This window comes from Triturus cristatus, chromosome 7 (genome assembly GCF_964204655.1).
Source record: "Triturus cristatus chromosome 7, aTriCri1.1, whole genome shotgun sequence".
NCBI classification, from domain to species: Eukaryota; Metazoa; Chordata; class Amphibia; order Caudata; family Salamandridae; genus Triturus; species Triturus cristatus.
The window spans coordinates 19,413,525-19,436,674 of NC_140590.1; positions in this window are offsets into that span (position 1 = coordinate 19,413,525).

A 23,150-nucleotide genomic window follows, 5' to 3' on the forward strand; every position below is an offset into this window, starting at 1 on the left:
TAACTACCACCTTCACCGGGACCTGCTGGCGCTGCCGCGGCCCGTCCATCTAGAACACCGAGCTCGAGGATTGTGAGCTATCCATCATATCATCGCATCTACCAGATTGGTAACAAGACTGTCCCGCTACCCCCTTTCCCAACCAAGAGACTAGAATCGAGGGGACCCCTGAGTCCTGACCTCCTTGTACCATTCTATCGTACCTAAAGATTGCTTATAAAGAACGTTAAACCTTATCTTCGTGTGGTGTACATCTGTGGGGGGGAAGTTACTCGTCTGTACGATCGCTGGAGACGGCTCTCCCTGGAGACCCCTCCCCTTGTCCTCGGCCGACCCTCCTGGTCCGTCTAACAATCGATTAATAAGGCACGAGAGAGGGAAATGTCTTTTTGTTCTGTGATGTTTACTAATGTCCTATAAACGTGGGATGAAGTGAAATAGTTGCAGGATGAGGCAGGAGATGAGGAATTGAGAGATTGGATCAAGGCAGGTTGTGTCCCAAGAGAGACAGATCATGTTTGGATCTATAGAGATGGTAGACCAGTCATGCCTAACTCCATGCTGTCGACAATGGCAAGAATGTATCATGGCCAGGGACATTTGGGAAGGGATGCGATGATAAGGTCTTTTAAACAGACCTGGTACAATGCAAAGTTCAGATTGATTGCAGAGAGCATCTGTCAAAGATGTTTGATTTGTCAACAGTTCAATACTGGGAAAAAGACAGTGGTGAGTCTAGGAACAATAAGCAGAGAAGGAGGTCCTTTTACTAGAATGCAAATAGATTTCATTGAAATGCCCCAAGTGAACAAATTGAGGTATGTTCTAGTGGTAGTTTGTTTGTTCTCAAGATGGGTGGAGGCCTACCCGACTAGGAGAAATGATGGAATAACAGTTGCAAAGTTACTGTTAAGAGAGTTGATTCCTAGGTACGGGTTCCCAGTGACAATTGAGTCTGACAGAGGTGGACACTTCTACAATGAGCTCATGAGTTTGATTTGTGAAGCATTGAGCATACAGCAGAAGCTACATTGTGCATACAGACCAGAGGCTTCTGGAGTCGTTGAACAGATGAATGGCACAATAAAAAACCGAATTGGTAAGATGTGTTTAGCCACTGGAATGAAATGGCCTGATGTCTTGCCTCTAGTGCTGATGACTATTAGGTCTACTCCAGATAGAACCACAGGTTTGAGTCCGCACGAAATCTTAATGGGACGTGCGATGAGACATGCATTTGTGCCTGTCAATAAGTTGATGACAATAACTGATGACATGATTTTGGATTACTGTAAAGGCCTGGCTGACGCAGTTCATTCTGTGTTTCACCAGGTTGGAGAAGACGCTACCACACTTGAGAAGAAGAAAGCCCATGATCTGAGTCCAGGGGACTGGGTGAGGATTAAGGTGCACAGAAGAAGAAATTGCTTGGTTCCAAGGTGGGGAAGGCCAGGACAAGTTATTCTGACTACGACAACTGCAGTAAAGTGTGCTGGTGTGAAAAACTGGGTGCATGCTAGTCATACTCTGAGAGTTCCAAATCCAAAAGAAGGGACTGGTAAGGAGTATTTTGAAGAATCAGATTCCAGTGATGATGCAGAAACTGAACCAGTGAGAAGAAAAAAGAATCCTGAAAGGGGTGAAGGAGAAAGAGAGTTAGGTGATTCTTTTTTCTTTCCAAGAGAGGCTTCAAGAGAAACTTTCAGAGTCTCAGAGGAGAGATCGGATTCTGTAAGAGTGCCTGAGGTTCAAACAAGCAGTAGAGGAGAAAGAAGACAAAAGAGCAATTCCACAGAGACTACTCCTGAATCAGATGAGGAGGTTGAAAATCCACTTGAGAATACACCTGAAGAAGCAGGGTCAGAAGAAGTTAGAGAGGGACAGATTGCGGAAGACCCCCGAGGAGGTGTAGGGAACATTCCTGATAAGCTAGGTGAAGGGACAAGTAGACAGCAAGAAGATTGCGTGTCGGAGACCCGAGGAGGGACAGAAATAGGGAAGTCTCAATCAGTGGTGGAAAAGACTGTGGAGCGAAAGAAAACGGTTGAAGAACAAGAGGCAAATGAGACAGAATCAGATGAGAGTGAAAATGAGAAATCAGAGGGTCGAGTTCTGAGAAAGAGAACTTGGATTGGAGAAAGAAATAATAAAGAAGTGAGACCAAAGAGGGTTGTAAGAGGAGATCTTTGGCCTAACAGAATAAAGAGACTGAGGTACAGATTGACACAAGCAAATTCATCGAAAGCTGAACAGGTGAACGAAGTGTCGAGTCAGAATCAAGCAAAGGGTGAAAAACAAAAGGTCTCAAAAGAACCAGAGGAGATCAAGAGAATCAGAAAACCTAACCAGAAGTATAGGTCACCGGAATGGACGTACGTGGCACTGTCTGAAGGTGAAGAGGCAGAAAGTCAAGGAAATCCAGAGGGGACCGTACGTGAAGTGGTTGAGGAGAAAACTGTCGGAATCCTGAAAGTTATCTTGACTGACATTGGAGAAGAGTCAGATGCACAGGATGTTGTTGATGATCTGATACAGTTCGATGTTGCTGAAGAAGAAGTGAAAAGTGATGAAAATCCAAACTGAGTGAACTGAAGGAGTCACTTGGAGAAAGTGAAAAGAAGAGAGTCTGAAATTAGCTGTTTGAAATAATCTAGTGTTCTAGTGTTTCAGTAGTGGAGTAAAAGAGGCTAAGTCAAAAGACACTGCCAAAGTAGTAAAATGGCTAACACAGAAAATAATCAAAGTAGTTGTGCCTTTTTGAAAAGATGGTGTAGAATGTGCTGCTGCTGTACTGGATAATTAATGCTACTATGGGTTGTACTAGCTTTACTAGTTACTTTTAGGGTTACGATAGACACTTTTGGAATACATACTGAGAATGTGACTAATGTAGAGAAGAGTTCACAGAAAGTAGTTCCAACTAGAATGAGTAACATTTACATACATAAAGATAGGTCAATTAATGATTTTTCTAGCAATGTTTTTTCAAAGTTGTTGTACGAATACGTGAAGACAATGGAAGTAAGGGATTGCTATGTCTGTATGCAATTACCTGCATCCGTTTCAGAGGGTGTTACTTATCACCATTTACCAGCTACGTATGGAATTTCATGTAGTGTGCTAAGTAGTGTTTTTTATTTGTTAAGGAAAATAGATTATGAGATGTCTAACAAAGATAACATTTTTGGGCAATTGCCTATGAACAAAAAGCTGAATCCAGCTAAAGAAGCTAACATTTTTGGTGAGATTTTTATTGAGAAAGAAGAATTAACATTAGATTACATTTTTAGAAACAATTTAACCTGCAGTTTGAAAGAAGAAGAAAAGGCTTTCCTAGACATGGTAGAGGAAAGGAGAATGAGCATGCATGAAAAGGCAGGGAAATATAAAGTGAGTGAGACAATTTGGGACATTGAGATGGGAAAGGAATTGAGGAATGGGGCTAGTCCAACTTTGGCTTTAGATGCACCACAGAAGGGTAAATTATGCATTACCAGGAAGAAATCCCAATATGATACATATTTTGTTGGGACTAGTGAGTGTCATGATACATACTTCATTGCAACAGGATGGGGTTTTAAAGGTGGAGAGGATCCAGTTTTCCCAGGAGTGTATTATGTTTGTGGGAACAAGGCTTATTACAAGTTGCCTGACCATTGGTATGGCACGTGTTATGTGGGCCTGGTCTTTCCAAAGATTTTTCATATAGATAGAATAGAAGATGTAGAACACATTAGTTTACTAACACGTTTCAAGAGAGAAACTTGGTCAGAAATAGTGGGTGATATATTTGGAGCTTTAATTCCAGCAGTGGGAATTTCTTTAAACGCATATGGTATTCGGAAACTGTCAACAGTGGTGGATCGCTTATCAACAAGTACCGCTGGAGGGTTTCTTTTGGTAAATACGGAGATGATTGCCGTACGTGCCATGTCTATGCAAAATCGACTTGCCCTTGATATTCTATTAGCTAAGGAGGGTGGAGTCTGTGGAATGCTGAAAGTTCAACATTGTTGCACTTACATTCCTGACGAAAGCAAAGATCTAAAGGTCTATATCAAAAATATTACTGATTTGCATGAAGAATTAGTACCACTGGAAGCTGAAAGTATCTGGACTAAAATAGCTAATAAGATAGTTGCTGTTAAGAGTTTTATTGCTAAGATAGGTAGTACCATTATTAGTAAAATATTATTTCCATTGACATGCGTAATTGTTGTTTTATTGATACTAAGATTGGGGTGTTTGTGTTGTAAAAACAGGGGAGGGAAAAAGAGAATAATTAGAGAAAATGCTGAAAAGAAACGAAAGAGGTCAAGGAGAGACCCACAAGAAATAGAATTAGAAGAATTGAGGGAGAGTGTTTACTTGGAGTCAAAGAGGGATGATGTGAGGGAGTCTGGTGTTTAATGTTGTGTCATAAAAGACATTTTCAATTTCTCCTAAAATTGGGACTACATTTTTTTTTTTGGGTTGGTTTTTTTGTGGTGATAAGATATCACCAAAGGGGGGATTGCTGGAGCAGAGTTTTCTGTTGAAAATTTATTGAGTTTTAAGCTCTAGTTTTGTCTATATGTTATGATTAAAATTATTAATTTTTAATTACTAATTATTAGTTTTGTTTAAGGTCCTGACTAATCAACATTACTAATGAGAGAAACTACACGTGGGAATGCATATATGTTGCTTAATAATAATGTGCGGTTTTAATTAAATGAATGTTGCAAAGTGCTATTTGTTTAAAGCACAAACGCTTTTAAAAACAACGTGTACTAATGCTTTATTGTGTTGCAGAAGGCTAGATAAATACATACACATAAGGGTATTAGTGGGAATTAACACTGTTTAATCATTATGCTGTGGTAACGTTGTTTGTGTCTCTTTTAATTAAGATGGTCCGTTTTGGCCTAAAACAAGATGGCTGCCATTTACAGCCTGCACTCGAGTGATTGAATTTTGACGAGAGGCCTTGCTGAACATGGTCGAGAGTCACCTGACCACAGCTTTTGCCTGGTTAGAAAGTTTTCCGTGAGGACAGCAGCTCTGGGAACGATTCCAACTGTCCTTGGACAAGGATAAAGCCACAATGAACAATGACCAGTCTGCGGTGGCTCTGCTAAGATATCAAGGAAGAATATTTACGAAAGTAACATTTGCAAACTCGAGTTTCCTTCTTCCGTCTTTTTATTTTTGTGATTTTTCCTGAGTGGAGGTTTTCTAAATGTAACTGAGTGACATCCTTTCCTGCTCGCTCTGCTCAGCGGCTCAACGGATATTCAACATTTGTTTGTAACTTTTTATTTGATTTTTTCCTCTATAAATATGTTAGACTAGAGAGGGTCCGTGTTCATTGCTGTTCCATTGCGTTCATTACTTCCATTGCGTTCCTTGCGGTTCATCGCGTTTTGGACTTCTTCCTGAACCTATGCTGAGGACGGCAGCTCGAGAGACCTTACCGAGAGACCTGTCCTGACCCTTTTAGCTAGAATAGGTAACTATGAGAATAATGATTTTGCTAATGATTGACTTTCATTTGAATTATTTAGATAAACAAGCATTTGTTTGAATTCCAGTGTCGGATGTTTATTCTTTGTCATTTATTGAGTTTCATATGTATTTCCTATGTTTAAAATCATGACTCAGGACAATACCATTAAGGTCGCATTGACCTCGTTCTAGATACAGATTGGTTTAGGTTTTCTCTCCTATATTCAGTGTGGATAGAGTAATAGTGTGAATTTAGTGTGATGGGCCCTAGCGTATGATGAATGTATGTGCGTGTGACTGTAGGTTTACTCTGTCCGTGGAAGCAGGGAGAATTTATATGCGCCGATCTGCAGCAGTATTACTCGTGTGAGAGGTCGCTCACCGGCGTATGGCATAGTTTTCTGGTGTTCTACAGTGTTTTATTTTCTTGTATTGTTGCAATGTTCTACGACAGAGCCTATTTACACTGTATCAACAATATAGGTCGCATTCTTTAAAGTTTATGTTAGAAATGTAACATTTACAGCAATTTTAAGTCGTGATTCCACAGTTTTACGCTGTTTACCATTGGGACGTCGTAGTCTCCTGGTGGGTGGACATCACAGGTTATCCCTTACATGAGGGTGGTTCTGGTCTTGGTGGTTGGTTCCCATCTTCTTGTGTAAGTCGTTTTACGTTGCACGTTGGTCTGATGTGTTTGTAAGTCACCTTGCGCTGCACGTCTTGTCTGTGTGTATGTGTGTAAGTCGCTCTGCGCCTCACGTGTTGTCCTGTGTAAGTGGCCCTGCGCTTCAGATGTTGTTGTGTGTAAGTCGCCCTGCGCGTCACGTGTTGTCCTGTGTAAGTGGCCCTGCGCTTCAGATATTGTTGTGTGTAAGTCGCCCTGCTCGTCATATGTTGTCCTGTGTAAGTCGCCCTGCGCTTCATATATTGTTGTGTGTAAGTCGCCCTGCACATCACGTGTTGTCCTGTGTAAGTCGCCCCGCACTTCAGATGTGGTCCTGTGTAAGTCGCCCTGCGCCTCACTGTGTGTACCCTCAATGTGGTCCATATTGTGGTACACGTGTATCTGCAGTGTTGATTCACCCTTGTTGTGTGTTTCTGGCCTCTGGTGTTTGTCGTGGGGTGGTGCACCCTTCACTACTTTATTTTCTAATGTTCATGGGGATGGATGGGGTTATTGCTAGTTTGTAATTTAAATTGCTTGGCAATTTTGATTCCTTCCCAAAAGTACGCAGTGTTAGTCTGCTTCTCTGCGTTTTAACATCGTTTGTGATTTGATCATTTATTTCACGCTTTGATATGACTTAATCTTCATGAGAGAGGATGGGGGACTTTGATGCATGTTTTTATATGTCGTATTTTGCCCATCTTTTCTTTATTTGCATTGTTCTCTCTTTTGTGATGTTTTACTTTCAGTTGCATCCTTGAGTTACGAACATTACTGCTTCTCTTGTGTATAGTTCTCTGCTTTAGTATTCTAATCTTTATTTTCATTTTAAAAGGAAAGGGATAATGTTATATCCTGAGTATTACATTTAATTGTAATCAGCCTCCTTGAAGGTCCTCCTAGCTGCTCAGCCAGAGTGAGAGATGGTGACGGAATGTTGGTGTGACTGTGATGCGTGGAATGCCTGGGTGCCTGTGTGGATGAGTGGTGCCTGTGTGGATGAGTGGTGCCTGTGTGCTTGAGTGGTGCCTGTGTGAATGAGTGGTGCCTGTGTGGATGAGTGGTGCCTGTGTGGATGAGTGGTGCCTGTGTGGATGAGTGGTGCCTGTGTGAATGAGTGGTGCCTGTGTGGATGAGTGGTGCCTGTGTGGATGAGTGGTGACAGTTGGAGATGGGCTGAGCAGCTAGGCAGGCTGCTCCTGGTGGGGCTGGTGTAGGAGCTGGTACATGGCTGAACTAAGACTGATATCATTTGGAACTGGAACCAATAAAGAGAACTTAGAAACTTACAACATGGCTACCAGTGTCTTCATGTAAAGAGTACAACAGAAAGCATTAACAATGTCAAGATAACTGTTGTGATTAATGTTCCTGCGAGAGAGAGAGATCAGAGCTTTGTCTAGGGGCACTTTTGACTCGCCATAAAGTAGCACAGTGGGTTAATACGCCTGCTGTAATGTCACCGTAGTTCATAAGATACAACCCTAATAAATACCAGTGACTGTTACGAACTGTCGTCAAAGAGCTGCATGCAAACTGCATAAAATAGCTTAGGACATTCTGTGTTTTGTTCCCCCAGTCTTTCATTATCTATTCCTAAAGTTGCTGAAAAGTGTTTGTTTGGTTAAATATACATTCTTGTTAGTAAAGTCAGCGTTTGCTAGTGATTTAAAATAAATTTAGTGTATGTGAGAGATGAGCTATGGAGAGATGAGGGACACTTTTTCCCCATGGCAGTGAGGGAATCCGAGGTGTTGGTCATGGATGGGGTGTGGCGGGGGTTGCCACCAGCTCCAAAGTGGGCCCCGTAAGCAGTGCATGGCAGGGGAGCAAGTTACAGTTAGTTCCATAAATTATAGCTGGTGAATGTCAGGGATTTTGTTTTTAAACATTTGTTTTCCTGCCATTTCAACACCTAACTATAACATCACTTTAACCTTTATTTTTTTCTTTTAAACATAATCTAAGATCTTAATACCATATTTAACTATAATCTCACTTTAACCTCTGTTTTTTCAGTGAATTTCTTGGGCTTTTGATCATATTCAGCCAACTCCCCGCTGAGCATGGTTTTAGCTGTGCACAGCAGAGGGCTGGTTGCAGGGCTTCTGGACAGTTCCTGCATCTAAACCTGGGCGGATGGCCAACCCGTTGCTCTGCATAGCTTCTGGCAGCCACCCATTTCCCTGCTGCAAACGGCCTTTGACTGTGTGCAGTAGGAGGTTAGTTGAGGGGCATGACTGTGGTCAACCCCCCCTTAGGTGGCCAACTTCCCGGGGAGGGACTAAAACTAATTGTACACAGCAGGAAGTTGGCAGCAGAGGCTCACCTCTGGCGAGGCCCAAGCCCTGTGGGACACCAAACCCCCGCCCACTCCCCACTAAGCACATCCTTCGGCTTGTCCACCGCCTGGACTCCAGCTATGGGGTGAAACTTGAGCAGCGGTTCCCATTGGAGTAGTGCAGTACCTAACGGGAGGGCCTTGCTGGGTCCTGCGAGATTACCATAATATACATGGAAACATTTGTTTTTATATAATCGACCCTGAGGAGAGGAGGGGGGGCTCCTTGTGCGTTCCCCAACCCTAGACGTGCCACGGAGCCTGTAATCATGGCAGCAACATATTTCTCTGGAATGCGTCAAGCCAATCAGATGGCGGGCCCAAAAAGGCCGATGTGAGGGAAAAGGTCCCTTAACTAATGAGAGGGCCCCATATTTTTAGGCCGAGCCTAGCGTTACAGCTCATGCGCTGCCCGCTTTACGAGGCATCCAGTATTCAGTATAGGTGGGAGCTTCATGAACACTCCGCCCATCATTTTCATTGGCTTGTGTCTTAAATGCTGCCTTCTGATTGGTTGTAGGCTTGTTAGTCCCTCCTCATGACGGCTATGTTGTCATTTGTATCCTTCCATGGTTACTGGCCCCTTTACTGCACAGACTGCTTTCTTCCCATGCCCACCGATGCCTTCTTGCCCACCCCCCCTTTTCGTGCCTTCTTACCCGCCCGCACTCTCGGTTGTAATGCAATAGATCTCGCGTAAATGCAAGTCCTATTGCATTGCAAATGCTTGTTATATATATATATATATATATATTCGTTCTTTGGGCAGGAGCTGTGCATGGTTTGCGGCCTCTCTACATCACCAGTACCTCATAGGGTGGTTGTCGGCACACGATCCTCGTCCACAGCACCAGACACGCAGCCAGCACCCGTCCCTGAGGTCAGGTGACGCGGCAGGCATGGGTGCTTGGGCGGAGCGCACGAGGCTGGCATGGTGTCTTTTGAATAACAAGATAAATGTTTGTAATAAGGGCCGGCTGCTCTCAGTGGCTGCTGCTGGACGTGCACTTTTGCACAGTACACAGCTTGGTCCGTGGGCTGGCTTTGTGGCAGTTTCCATGGATCTGAAACTGTATGGGTGCTAAATTAAACCTGCCTTCCCGAAGTGAGTCAGAAGGGTCTGCACCTCAGGAAGAGTCCCAGAAGTGAAATTAAAAGCAGAGAGGTCGCAGACGGGGGCACATTCCGTCACTGGCCCACGCGGGAGCTCGGGGACAGCACCTCGGGTGAGGGAGTGTCCCGCCCTGTCAAGAAAGGAGGCACAAGGACAAAGGGAAAGCTGCAAAAACACAACCGTCTATAAACCAAGGAGGCGTGTAGCGGCACTGCTGGAATTCACCGGCCCAAGGCGATGTCCAAATTGTGGTGTAGCACTCTAGTGGCTAGCACTATGTGATGCGATGATGCATGCTGGGAGCGGCAGCGACCATGTTCTGCACTGAAGGACCTTAGTGCAGGAGTGACCCCCGCGCTCTCCCGGAGAATAAACCTTCTGGTGCCAAGTGACGAATGTGCAGTGTCCTCATTTGGGTAAAACCGCTTCTACAAATTGGCGACGAGGCTGATTACTCATCGCGCTCCGCAGCACGACACCCGTGCTGGCAGGACAATTGCCTGCTGCGCCCGGCGCAGCGAATCCTCGGTACGGGAGAGCGGGGCAGAGGGTTGAGGGGCAAGAGCAGGACCCCCACCGGAACACCTGTGCATGGAACGGCGCTTGGCAGCTCAAGATCCCAAGGAGCCACCCTTGAACCGCAGAGCTGAGCACAGCAGCCCAGAGCCCTGCAGCCTGCACCACGTGCTCCTGCCTAGGGGCACGTCCCACATAAGTGCCTGGAGTGCCTTATGGCCTGCCCCTAGAGGTGCCTTCCCACAGGGATAATACCCTTGCGCTTCTCCACCCAGCTGCCTCTAGCAGTCCCTGCAGGCGTTCCCCAATGCAGGACTGAGAGAAAGATTGTCTACAGGGATCATTCGGGTTTGTGGCACAACCAGAGTCATCCCCAAGATACCTCCACGGACACAGAGGGAGTAGTGTGGCGTGTTCACACACACCTAGCTCATTGCGCACAAGGGTCAAGACCACACAGCCAAAGGCCAAGGACACTGGGCAGTCTCTGCATATCCACCCAGCGCACTTCCGTCCAGTTGTCACTATCCTACGCCGGGTGGATTATGGCCCCATTGCCCAGTCAGGATGTGTGCACAGACATTTTCCCTCACAAATCCAGTTCCCTTTCTGCCAAAACCGGGAGAACCTGCCATGAAATGGGAGGACTGGAAGGGGTATTTTCTGAATTACTTGTCAGCTCTGGAGGACGAAGTAGAAGAGACATTTTCCCGCAAACATAGGAAGAAAATCCTTTTATACAATCTGGGCCCAGAAGGTCTTAGAGTATATGAGAATATGGTAAAGAAGACGAAACTCCCCAAGGACGACGATGTCTTTCAACATGCGTTGGATGATTTAGTCATTACCAACCAGTAGTGTGTACGGCCATAGACCGCTATAATTTCTTCCAACGGAAGCAAACAGACACGAAGTCCGTGGAAGATTACGTGGCTGCGCTTAAAAGGTTAGCAGTCACGTGCAAGTTCGGACACCTCCACAATGACCTGGTACGGGACCAGATAATAATGCACACTGTCAATGCAAACATTCAGGAGAAGCTGTGGGTTAGTGGAGATGCACCCCTAAATGAGATCATTGCCATAGTCAAGAAAGCTGAACTATCGAAACGGTGCGCTGAGGCTGCGTAAAAGGACTGTACCAGTAAGGCCACAGTGTGCAGAGTGACTGACACCAACTCCCACAACGGCAAACCTCCACCCACGAGTGGGACCAAGTTCAACAGGAAGCCACTACCCAGAGCGGCTGGACCCCACAAAGGACCAAGTGACCACAAGAATACTTGCTACAGGTGCGGCAGTCATATGCACGCAGCCAATGACAGACGGTGTCCAGCATTTCTTGTCAAATGCTCCGATTGTGGGTTGATGGGTCACTTTGGGAAAGTGTGTAGACGCAAGCCCAGCAACACCTCTGTTAAATGTGTTTTACAGGATTCTGACACAGAAGGGGTGGAGGGAGAAGCTTATGAGGACAGTGTTCTTTGCATTGATGACCAAGTTCTGGGTACTGACTGTATCAGCACCAAGAAATCCTCTTGCCTATTGTCCATAGGGGGTGTACAAGTTTCCATGGTAGCAGACTCAGGGTCACCATACACCATCATCCAACGTAATATCTGGGAGAGGAACTTCGTACACACCTTAGGCACTCACCTACACCCCACAGACGTTCACCCTGTCACCTTCACGGGAGAGAGAATTCCTATTGTAGGCTTCCGCCCACTCCGCTTTGAGTTCAAGGGTAGGACCTCGGAAGGAAAACTGTATGTGGCGGAAAAAGGTCCTTCTGTACTAGGCTGGGCAGACCAAGAGGTGTTAGGGATTCAACTAAATCCAGGTGGTGCCACACAAGTACTCATGACAGACAACCCACAGACAAGTGAGGGTGAAACATGGAAATTCGACTTTCCAGCATTTTTTGGAGGCACTAAAGGCAAGCTCACCAAATTCACACACAGAATTTGCCTCAAGGAGGGAGCCACACCAGTATGCCATAAAGTAAGGAACATCCCATTCAACTGCAGGGAGGCGGTGCAAGTGGAACTACAGTGTCTAGAAGACAATGGTGTGATTGAGCCAATCGAAAGCGCGGAATGGTTGGTGCCCTTGGTGGTCGCACGTCAGCCCAACGGGAAGGTGCGCCTCTGCATAGACCTGAAGGAACTCAACAAAAACATCATAGTGGACAAATTCACGCTGCCCAAAATCAATGAAATGTTGGCTCAGACCAAGGGAATCAAATGGTTTTCGACCATTGACATCACAGCGGCGTACCAACAAATTTCGCTGCACCCCTCCTGTAGGAAACCTAAATCATTCATCACACCATTTGGCTGCTACAGGTTCCGGCGGATGCCCTTTGGCCTGGTATCCGCTGCAGCGGTGTTTCAGAAGCTGATGCACAAACTGTTTAAAGATATCAGCGGAGTGCGATACTTCCAGGATGACATCCTGATCATGGGCAAGGCCAAACAAGATCATGATACAAAGCTCTCTACGGTATTACAAATCCTGTCACGAAACGGCCTCACAGCAGAGTGGCAAAAGTGCAAATTTGACCTCCACACCATCACCTACTTAGGACATGAGATAAGCGATAAAGGCATCTCTCCCAAGAGTGCCAACGTGGAAGCAATCAAGGCAGCACCTACGCCTCAAAACAAGGAAGAAGTACGTTCTTTCCTCGGATTGGCCGAATTACATAGTAAGTTCATACAAAACTTCGCCACCAAGACACATCATCTACGCCAGATCCTTAAAGAAAAGAATGCCTTCGACTGGTCCATTGAGGCCAACGAAGAATTTTTGCGAATCAAGAACGACATCTGTGATGCCGTGCCCCTACATGGCTTCAATCAATCTGCCCTCTCCATCCTCACCACAGACGCCAGCGACAAAGGACTGGGTGCTGTCCTGTCACAAATTTGCATCTCGTTCACTGGCCCCCAATGAGGAGAAGTTCAGCGTCATCAAGAAGGAGATACTGGCGGCCATCTGGGCAATGGAAAAATTCCGACAGTTTCTCTGGGGTTCCAGGTTCCTCCTCCGGACGGACCACAAGCTGCTGGTTAAAGTCCTTACATCTAGTGGACATGCCAGCACCACTCAGCGCATTGCAAAATGCCCCTCAGGTTATTGGACTTTGTGTATGACATAGAATACATACCTGGCAATAAGAACAAAGTGGCGGACTACCTCAGCAGATCGGCGGCGATGGAAAGTGCGCCCGCATATACTGAATGGTAGTACACGATCTCCTTCACCAAAGATCAGGAAGAAGTCACACCAATGGTAGGCCGCGTGTTGGACTTGGCCCTTCTGGCAGGTTCACCCCTGAACTTTTTGCTTTATTGGTGACCTGGTGGTAGTGATTTTTGGTTTCTGCGCACTTTCCCTGTGTCTCAGAGTAAAGTGCGTGCGCCCTCTGTGTGCATGTGGTGAGATAGGCCTGCCCTCCCATAGGAATGCATATGGAATGTATGTGTCCCTGGTAGTTCCTGATGCGTGGGGTGTGCAGGCTCGAGTTTGGTATGTGCGGACTCGTGTGATGGAATGCTTCGCAATGATGTATGATGCGTGATTATGTCATGTGCGGAAGTGCCACTTCTAGGAGTTGGCATATTAGTGTAAAGTGTGTCTGGCGTGTGATTGGCTGGAGCTGGCTGGTGAGCCTGGCTCCAGGAGTCTGGTTGGGTCTGCCCCAGTGGTGAGTGTGAGATTAGCATGCTGATGGCTGGGGAGGAGTGCACCTTGGACCTGAATAGGGCAGGGCTTTCCCCACACAATGCTGGCTCCGCCCCCTGTGGTGTGACTGATGACCCTAGCCCTGCCAGTGAATAGAGTGAGGGGCTGAGCACATCAAGGGTGCTCCCCATCCAGCTGCGACTGGTTTTCCCCCTCACCCTGAACCCAGAACAAAGGGAAAAGATGTATAAAAATGGGGCTGTGCCCCCACAGAGTTGTTCTCTTCCAGGATCCTACCTGAGGGGGGCTGCTGCTGCTGGTCCAGAGGACCGCCACTTGGACTACCTCCCTGCCTGGAGGCCCAGTGAGCTGGCTCTGGGTCCAACCTTGCCCCCCACCCCTGCCCTGCTGCATGCAGGGGAGAACTTTGCTGGACTTTGTTGGGATCCTCCTTTAGGCGCTGGGAGCGCTTTATTTTCCCCCTAGGGCGCCTGGAAGCGCCTTTCATTCACTTATAGCGCTAGGAGCGCTTTAATTGGGGCCAGCAGCGCGGCGCTGCAATTATCAGCGAGGGAACCCCGACGTAGGGATTCCCTGCTATTTTGCGATATTCGAAGCGGGTGCACACCCCGCATTGTGTGCTTGTTGGCGGGTGCCCACCCCGCTTATTTAAGTATTCCTACGGCGGGTGCCCACCCCGCCGTATACTGCATACCGAGGGAGCCCACCCCTCTTATCACCGGAGAAATCACCGCGGCGGCCCGGTTCTCAAACAGGAAGTCAGGCAACGTCTCGTAGGACGGGGGCGGGGCCTTGGCTTGGAACGGAAGTCCAGGCGGGAGCCCACTCCGCACTGGACGGCTCCCTGAAGGAGAGAAGAGGCCACCGGGTAAGAGAGAGAGAGCCCCCGAGGAGGGGGAGCTCTCTAGTGCCGGCCACCCTGACCCCGACGAGTCCTGTGAGCCTGGAGCCTCGGAGGCTCCACAAGAAGTGCCGCCGGAGTCCCGGTGAGTAAGGCTCTGCGTGAGGTGGTGGGGGGAGTTTCGGGGCACAGCTTCAGTGCCCGCCCCGTACCACGTTCAGAGCACTGCGGGGGCAGTGCTCATTTCTCTTTTCCACTGCCCCGCCTGACAGTGGGCAGCGGCAGCGGTGTGGGGGACCGAGTAGGTTCCCACGAGCGCGCGTGCGCTCCAACAAGGGCCGCATTTGTTTCTCACGAGTCCCGGGAGGCTCCACCGACTTGGGCAGTGCTTCGCGAGCCTGTGAGGCTCCAACGCGTGACAGTGGTGGACAGAGCCCCGATTAGAGGCCCCAACGAAGGGGCGCATGATTGTTTAGAGCCCAGCGAGGCTCCAACGGAGGCCGTAATTGTTCTAAGGGCCCAGAGGTGCCCAGGCCTCAGTCCCTACAGCTGCCCAGCACTTAGTGGGCAGCTGCCACGTTTAGGCCCCCCCCCCTGACATTGGGACACAGGGCGTCCTTGCCCCAACCAGGCCAGTTGGCCTAGGGACTGCCACAGGTGGTGGCTAATTTGAGTTTGGCGCTATTTTCCCTTGTTCTACACCGCTGAATGTATTTTATGCATCATGTGTTTTCCTTCCCTACACCTCTGAATGTGATGCATCATGTGTAATGTGCTTATACCCCTACAGGTATTGTGATACTTAGGTGGTTGTTTTCTCCTAGTACAGGTGGTGCTAGTGAGGTCCTAGTTCCCTGCGCGATATTTTCCTAAGGTGGTTAGGGTTGCGTAGGTGGTACTTACCTGTTACCAGTAGTTACTGGTTATGTGCTATGTTCTAAAGTATTATTCCTATGTTCTAAGTGCTAAGTTCTAAAAGTGCTAATTCCTGACAGTGGTCCATGTGGCCCTGTCCCCTGTACATATAATCCCTTGTAAGATTCTGCCCGTGCCAGTTGGCACAGTGTAAATTGTGTGAATATTATCTAATGTGTTTGGTATAATACCAAGGCTATTTTTATATAATACCTTGTGTGGAGTTTCCTTTGTGGTGGGCCTTGGGTGTTGTTGCTGGGTGCGAGCGCAAACGCTTTACACATTGCCTCCGGGATAAGCCTGACTGCTCGTGCCAAGCTACCAAGGGGGTGAGCAGGGGTTATCTTTGGCGTGTAACTCCCCAGCCCTGACTAGAGTGGTGGTTTCTGCCTGGCTTTGGCGCAAACCCTAGCCAACCAGAAATCCCTTTTCTAACACCGCGTATGACCCTCTTCTCGAGCGTATAAAAAGATTTGTCACGCAGGGGTGGCCTGAGAAGAAGCACTTGGACACTGACCTCTGGAAAATCTGGGAAGTACGGGAGGAGCTGTCCATTAGTGAGAATGCCATATTCCTCTTGCGAGGGGACAAAGTGATACCCCCACAACAATTAGTGGAACGCCAGCTCACGATCTTGCACGAAGGCCACTTAGGAATAGTAAAGACAAAGAATCGAGTCCAGCAATCTTATTGGTGGCCTGCTGTCGATGGCCAAGTGGAGGTGCATATACGGGCCTGCGAGCAGTGCAACAACGCAGACAAGGCACAAACTATGCTACAACCACCTTTAGGGAAGTTCACCACTCCCACCAGCCCATGGGAAGAACTGTCGGTCGACATTCTGGGACCCATTCTCAACATGTGGGGTGTCCCCAAGTATGCCATTGTGTTGATGGACCGATACTCCAAGTGGCCGGAAGTAGAACTGTGTGAACAAGCGGACACGGACAGGATTGTAGCCTTCCTCACAGCCACATTTTTGAGAGAGGGAATTCCGAAAGTCATTACGTGCGACAATGGCCCCCAGTTCACCTCCGAGAAATGGACTGCATTCATGAAAAGGAATGGCATTGTGACCAAACACACCCCGGTGTACCATCCTGCTGGAAATAGCCTCGCAGAGAGGTTTAACCGTGTGATCATGGGGTCCGTGCAAGCAGCCATCAGCGCGCGGGAAAGAATTGGGAGACGCAAATTAGACACACGGTATGGGCATATAGCATAACTCCCACAGCTACAGGATATAGCCTGTTTAAGATTCTACGGAGCCGAGACCCGTTCACACGAGACAACACAGTTTGGATGAACCTGACGCTACAAAGTAAGTGGTCCACAGCGGTAGTCCGGAGCAATTTGAAGAAAGCCCAGAAAATTTACCCAGACCACTACAACAAGAAGCACAGGGTGAGCGACGTCTCGCTAGAAAAGGGGGAGTGGGTCCGAGTAAAGGTGGCACAGCTACGTAGAAAAGGCGAGAGCAAGTTCAGCGAACCTCTGCAAGTCAAAGAAGCCTACACATGATCAGCCTTATTAAGTGATAGAAAAGTATGGCCCCACAGCAGAATGTCTAAGTGCAATAAAGTGTTGGGATGGGACAAGAGAGATGCTTCATCAGGCACCAGTAACACCAGTTGGGAGTCGGATAATGAGGAGTATGGCCCAGAGACAGAGACACAGAGAAAGGGCACAACAAGAGACAATGAAGATAGAAGCGGCAACACACAAGAACAGAGGAGCCTAGAAACCACACGACAACTTAGGCCACAAGAAGACCAAAGTACCAGCGAATCAGACACCATGCGACAAGCCTCCACAGCTCCCAACAGTAACCAGCAAGGGAGTCCAAGGGAAACCAGAGCATACACGAGGGAGATACACACAACACAAACACCCACTTCACGCACCCGCACAGGCAGGGCAGTAGTGTTACCCAAAAGGTACAGAGAATATGATATGTAACTTTGTGGTATGTTGTGGTTGCCTTCTCCCCTTGTCTTCCCCTCCCCCCCTTCCATCCAGATCAGATGTTATCTAAACTTGTTATAGTACCAGTGCCCGGGACACTCCTCCACACTACTCATTGTACAGTTCTTGTTATGGTATTGTTAAAGGGAGAAGATATGTGGTGTAGCGTTCTAGTGGCTAGCACCACGTGATGCGATGATGCATGCTGGGAGCGGCGGCGGCCATGTTCTGCACTGAAGGACCTTGGTGCAGGAGTGACCCCGGAGCTCTCCCGGAGATTAACCTTCTGGTGCAAAGTGACTAATGTGCAGTGTCCTCATTTGGGTAAAACCGCCTCTACAAAAATGTGCTCTGAACACCGCGTGGAGCCCCCGGGGTAGTTACTGCTAAAACCCTTGGACGCACCAGGGGGAGGCACTGTCTGGACGCACCAGGAAGAGGCTCTGTCTGGACGCACCAGCAGACGCACCAGGAGGAGTTGCTGTCTGGATGCACCAGGAGGAGACGCTGTCTGGACGCAGAAGGAGGAGGCGCTGTCTGGACGCACAAGGTGGAGGCGCTGTCTGGAGGCATCAGACGGAGGTGCTGTCCGGACGCACCAGGAGGAGGCGCTGTCTGGACGCGCCAGGAGGAGGCGCTGTCTGGTTGCGCCAGGAGGAGGCACTGTCTGGACGCACCAGGAGGAGGCGCTGTCTGGAGGCACCAGGAGGAGGTGCTGCCTGGACCCACCAGGAGGAGGCACTGTCTGGACGCACCAGGAGGAGGCTCTATCTGGACGCACCAGGAGATGCACCAGGAGGAGTTGCTGTCTGGATGCACCAGGAGGAGGCGCTGTCCGGACGCAGCAGGAGGATGCGCTGTCTGGACGCACCAGAAGGAGGCGCTGTCTGGACGCACCATGAGGAGGCGATGTCTGGACGCACCAGGAGGAGGCTCTGTCTGGACGCACCAGGAGATGCACCAGGAGGAGGCGCTGTCTGAACGCACCAGGAGGAGGCGCTGTCTGGACGCACCAGGAGGAGGCGCTGTCTGGACGCACCAGGAGGAGGCGCTGTCTGGACGCACTAGGAGGAGGTACTGTCTGGACGCACCAGAAGGAGGCGCTGTCTGGAGGCACCAGGAGGAGGTGCTGTCTGGACGCACCAGGAGGAGGCGCTGTCTGGATGCACCAGGAGGAGGCACTATCTGGACGCACCAGTAGGAGGTGCTGTCTGGACGCACCAGGAGGAGGCACTGTCGGGACGCACCAGGAGGAGGCGCTGTCTGGACGCACCAGGAGGAGGCACTGTCGGGACGCACCAGGAGGAGGCGCTGTCTGGACGCACCAGGAGATGCACCAGGAGGAGGCGCTGTCTGAACGCACCAGGAGGAGGCGCTGTCTGGACGCACCAGGAGGAGGCGTTGTCTGGACGCACCAGGAGGAGGCGCTGTCTGGACGCACTAGGAGGAGGCACTGTCTGGACGCACCAGAAGGAGGCGCTGTCTGGAGGCACCAGGAGGAGGTGCTGTCTGGACGCACCAGGAGGAGGCGCTGTCTGGATGCACCAGGAGGAGGCACTATCTGGACGCACCAGTAGGAGGTGCTTTCTGGACGCACCAGGAGGAGGCACTGTCGGGACGCACCAGGAGGAGGCGCTGTCTGGACGCACCAGGAGGAGGCACTGTCGGGACGCACCAGGAGGAGGCGCTATCTGGACGCACCAGTAGGAGGTGCTTTCTGGACGCACCAGGAGGAGGCACTGTCGGGACGCACCAGGAGGAGGCGCTGTCTGGACGCACCAGGAGGAGGCACTGTCGGGACGCACCAGGAGGAGGCGCTGTCTGGACGCACCAGGAGACGCACCAGGAGGAGGCGCTGTCTGGACGCACAGCCAGAGCCATCGCTCCTGGACTGCAGAGTTTGTGCGATCTTGGATCCCTCAGTACCCCTTTGCAGGGCAAAATATTTTGTTTGACATTATCTCTGTGTTTTGGTCGTATGACGACGACGACTTGTTGTATGTCTATCAGTTTCAAGATATAGAAAAAAGAACCGAGGTGCGAAGTGCAGGCCTCGAGCGCAGGCGAGGCACGGGGATGCCTTCCTTCATCGAGGGCCACATCTGATGGTTTCAGTGGGAGCTGATGGAGATACATCCGCCCTCGCAGACACATCTGCACCAGGCAGGGCCTGCATGATGGCAACACCATGGCTTATCTGCCCCATATGCAACAACACGTATTTATTTATTGCAGGGGCACGTAGTGTCTGCATCGAAGCACTGGGCAAGGTTTTAGAAGAGCTAGTAAATAAAAAAGCAGTGGAATAGTTAAATAATCCACTCATTATGCGTTCGCACAGCAGGACACCAAAGACAGTGAAGTCTTGAAAGAAATCGTCAGCATAAAGTGCATGTTTTTTCTTCAATATCCACACCACGGTACGAAGTGGTCTGTGGCATGATGCCTTCAGCCACACCTATGAACCAATCAAAATGCAACATAAGCAAGTGCTTAGAAATAGGCTACTCTCAAATCATGTGCGCTATGCAATAGTTATCACCATTGGTCTCCAGTCATTGGTGCAGAGACAGAAACGCGTCACCACGAAAGCGACACTTTATTGTGTAAAAAGTCCTTCACGCTGAAGGCCGCAATGCAATCTGGGATGCAGCCCAGTGCGCTGGAGTCTCCTCGTCGTCGCTGGTGGATACACCGCACGGGTTAAACTTCTGCTATTCCAGATGATACAATGTCCCGTCTTTAATGCGTGATCTGAGGTCTGTGGACTCTGCCCTACAGTAACTGGAGGAAATCCACGCGTCTCGGCCTCACTTGATCTTTATAAGGACTAACTAGAGCATTTGAGCGGGAGAGGCTGTTCGTGGCCCCACCTCTTTGAGGCGGAGAAGCCCCTGGAATTGTGCTTCAAAGGTTATACCTGCTCGGGTGTGGTAGCAGCAACTCATCAAAGCTCAGTATCCTGTCTTATTGGTATTGTACGTTTGGTTTCACCCCAAGTCGCAGGCTGAAGTGTTGAGCATGACCCGGTGAGCGCCAGTGGAAAAAGCTTGGTGGCCGCACGTGCTCATTAGAAGTTCGATGATTCAGGGGTGCCCACTGGACAGGGGTTTTAAAGTTCTCCATAGCCAGGCAGCCTCCTCCCTCTTCTTTCCCGTAAAGGCTTCGTCCAGATATGGGAGCATTGCTGACGGGGTGTACTAGACTTGTCTAGGGAGCCAATCCGGTCCTCCTTCCAGACATTAAAGAGATGACATTCCTGGAAGGAGCGTTCTTACAAACAGGAAGGGCCAAGGGCCCTGTCCCAAACATTGGAAGGAACCCCCAAAGTCTAGAAGCTGCAGCAGCCCCAGTCAGCGCGTTCCTGCCACAACAGCAGCATTCTGCCCCTCATCCTACCCCAAGATCCGTCACAGAGCCCCTGGGGAAGAGGTGGCGAGCACCAGAGCCCTACAGACCCTTCTGCCACGCAGCCACTGCTTCCAAGGAATCCTAAGTGCCTGAATCCATAACCGATGCTGGAGGAGTGCTGAGGTGCCTAGAAGCCCTAAAAGGAGCCTTGGGTAAGGATGAGGTGTGCCAGGGGGCACCGGAGGTTCCACCTGTTGCTGTCTCTCCGAGTGTCCGTGTTGAGCACCAAAAAGGCGACGTAGCGTCGGTGCTGGGAATCAACCCCAAAACATCCTACTGAGGGAGGGCACTTCGTATGGCACTTAGTGGTGTCTCCTCTGCTGCCAATGCCACAGCAAGTGCATATCCCGGAGGAAAGCAAAACAAAACCTGGCTTTTAAGGATGTGAATTGATGGAAAATGAACAATGAGACACTGAACTGGAGGAAATCGACTCACAGAAAACCAATTGTAATGCAAGACTATTTATAGGAAATACAAATAAATAAAAAAGTAAAGGACACATATTAAAGGAAAGAGCTTTAAGGAAACACAATTGAATCAAAAATTACAGTACATTAAAATCGAAGAAAACAGGAAAAATGCAAATATTATTTCTTTACACTTAGAAAGTACAGTCACTCTGAAAATGAGCAAGTGTTAAAAAGGGAAACAGGAGCACTTTCAACCCGAGTTAGAGAAGAAATATTTGTAAAAATTCAAAACCTACTACATTTCACAACAATTATTAAAAACGTATGGTTTCGCAGTAATAATTTTGTAATGGAAGCATTTTTCACAGACAACTTTCACAATATTTTTTATGTTGTGGCTGGAAGCAGGGAACAAAGGCACAGAAGGAGGGGTGTCGTGTTTGGGGCCCTAGGCCCTCATGCTCGTAATGACTGACGCGGACACATAGTTGGATGGTGGGTTAACTGGCCACGAGCACGTGCGCTCGGCCCTTTTATTAGCCTAGTCACCTGACCCAGTGACGTAGGTGGTGGGTGGGTGTAAAGTGTAGAGCATACACTTCTGAACACTAGAACGTGTCCATGCTAGGACACTACATTCCTCCCAATCTTTAATAACAAAAACCCGGAGTCAAATGTCCAACCTAGGGGAGAAAAGACATATATATACAGATGTAATACAGTGACTAAACTTCTGCAGAGTCGCTCACGCTTCAGCAGCCTGGAGTCACAGACGATGTTCTTCCTGTCGCGGACGATGTTCTTCCTGTCGCGGACAATCACCAGTTCACTGTGGCACCAGTCGTGGGTGCTCGATGGAGTTAGTCTGTTTGACGGCTCTGCCTTGAAGTTGCTCTCACAGTCTTTTCTTCGCTTTACTTTCTTGGCGACAAACGTAGCTGTTGAGTTCTTGTGGTTCAGCGCTAGATGATGCCGTTTATCTTTTAGTCCAGTCCTTTTCTTTATCTGTGGCGTGTGTTCTGTTTTGCAGAAAGACGGGTCATTCGCAAGACACCCCTCTCACCAGGATGCCCCTCTCACAGGTGTTCCCCTGCCACGGGATATCCTTGAGGCCCTCTTCCTCAGATCTGGCCTGGGTTCAGTGTCCTGTATCGTGTTACTCCCATGCCGATAAGTGCGGGTGCGGAGGAGACGACAGGTCTCACCTCAGATTCCGCAGTCAGACCTGGAGGGTGGCTGTTGGCTCCTGTCTTTAGCACGCGAAGTCTTCATCCTCCTGAGACCTTTGCTGAAGGGCGGCTGATGACCATCTCTCGTCGCGGGGATACTCTCTCTCACCGGCATCCCTGAGGCCTTTGCCCCTGAGTCACCACGGCTGGCATTGACCAGTGTCCGTGTAACCCCAAAGGTGGGTGTTTCGAATGGTCCGGCCTGCTCACCTCTGCAGATCCCAGGTGTGCTGAAAGCATCATCAAACAGATGGTCTTTTCTCCGTGCCACGGATGTTCGTTAGGACTTGCGCACTGTGTTCTGACGCTTGTCACCTTCCTTGTCTTTGAGGTGTGAGTAGTCTTGCCACACTCTTCTCTCTGTCCTTGTCTTTGAGGTGTGAGTAGTCTTGCCACACTCTTCTCCTTGTCCTCTATTTCTTTCTCCGTGAGGATGTCATGTCACTCTGACTTCTTCTCCTTCTTACAGTGGCAACCGTGCCACTCAGGTCTTTCTTTCCCCTTTTTCTTTAAGTGGCAGACGTGCCACTCTGATGTCATC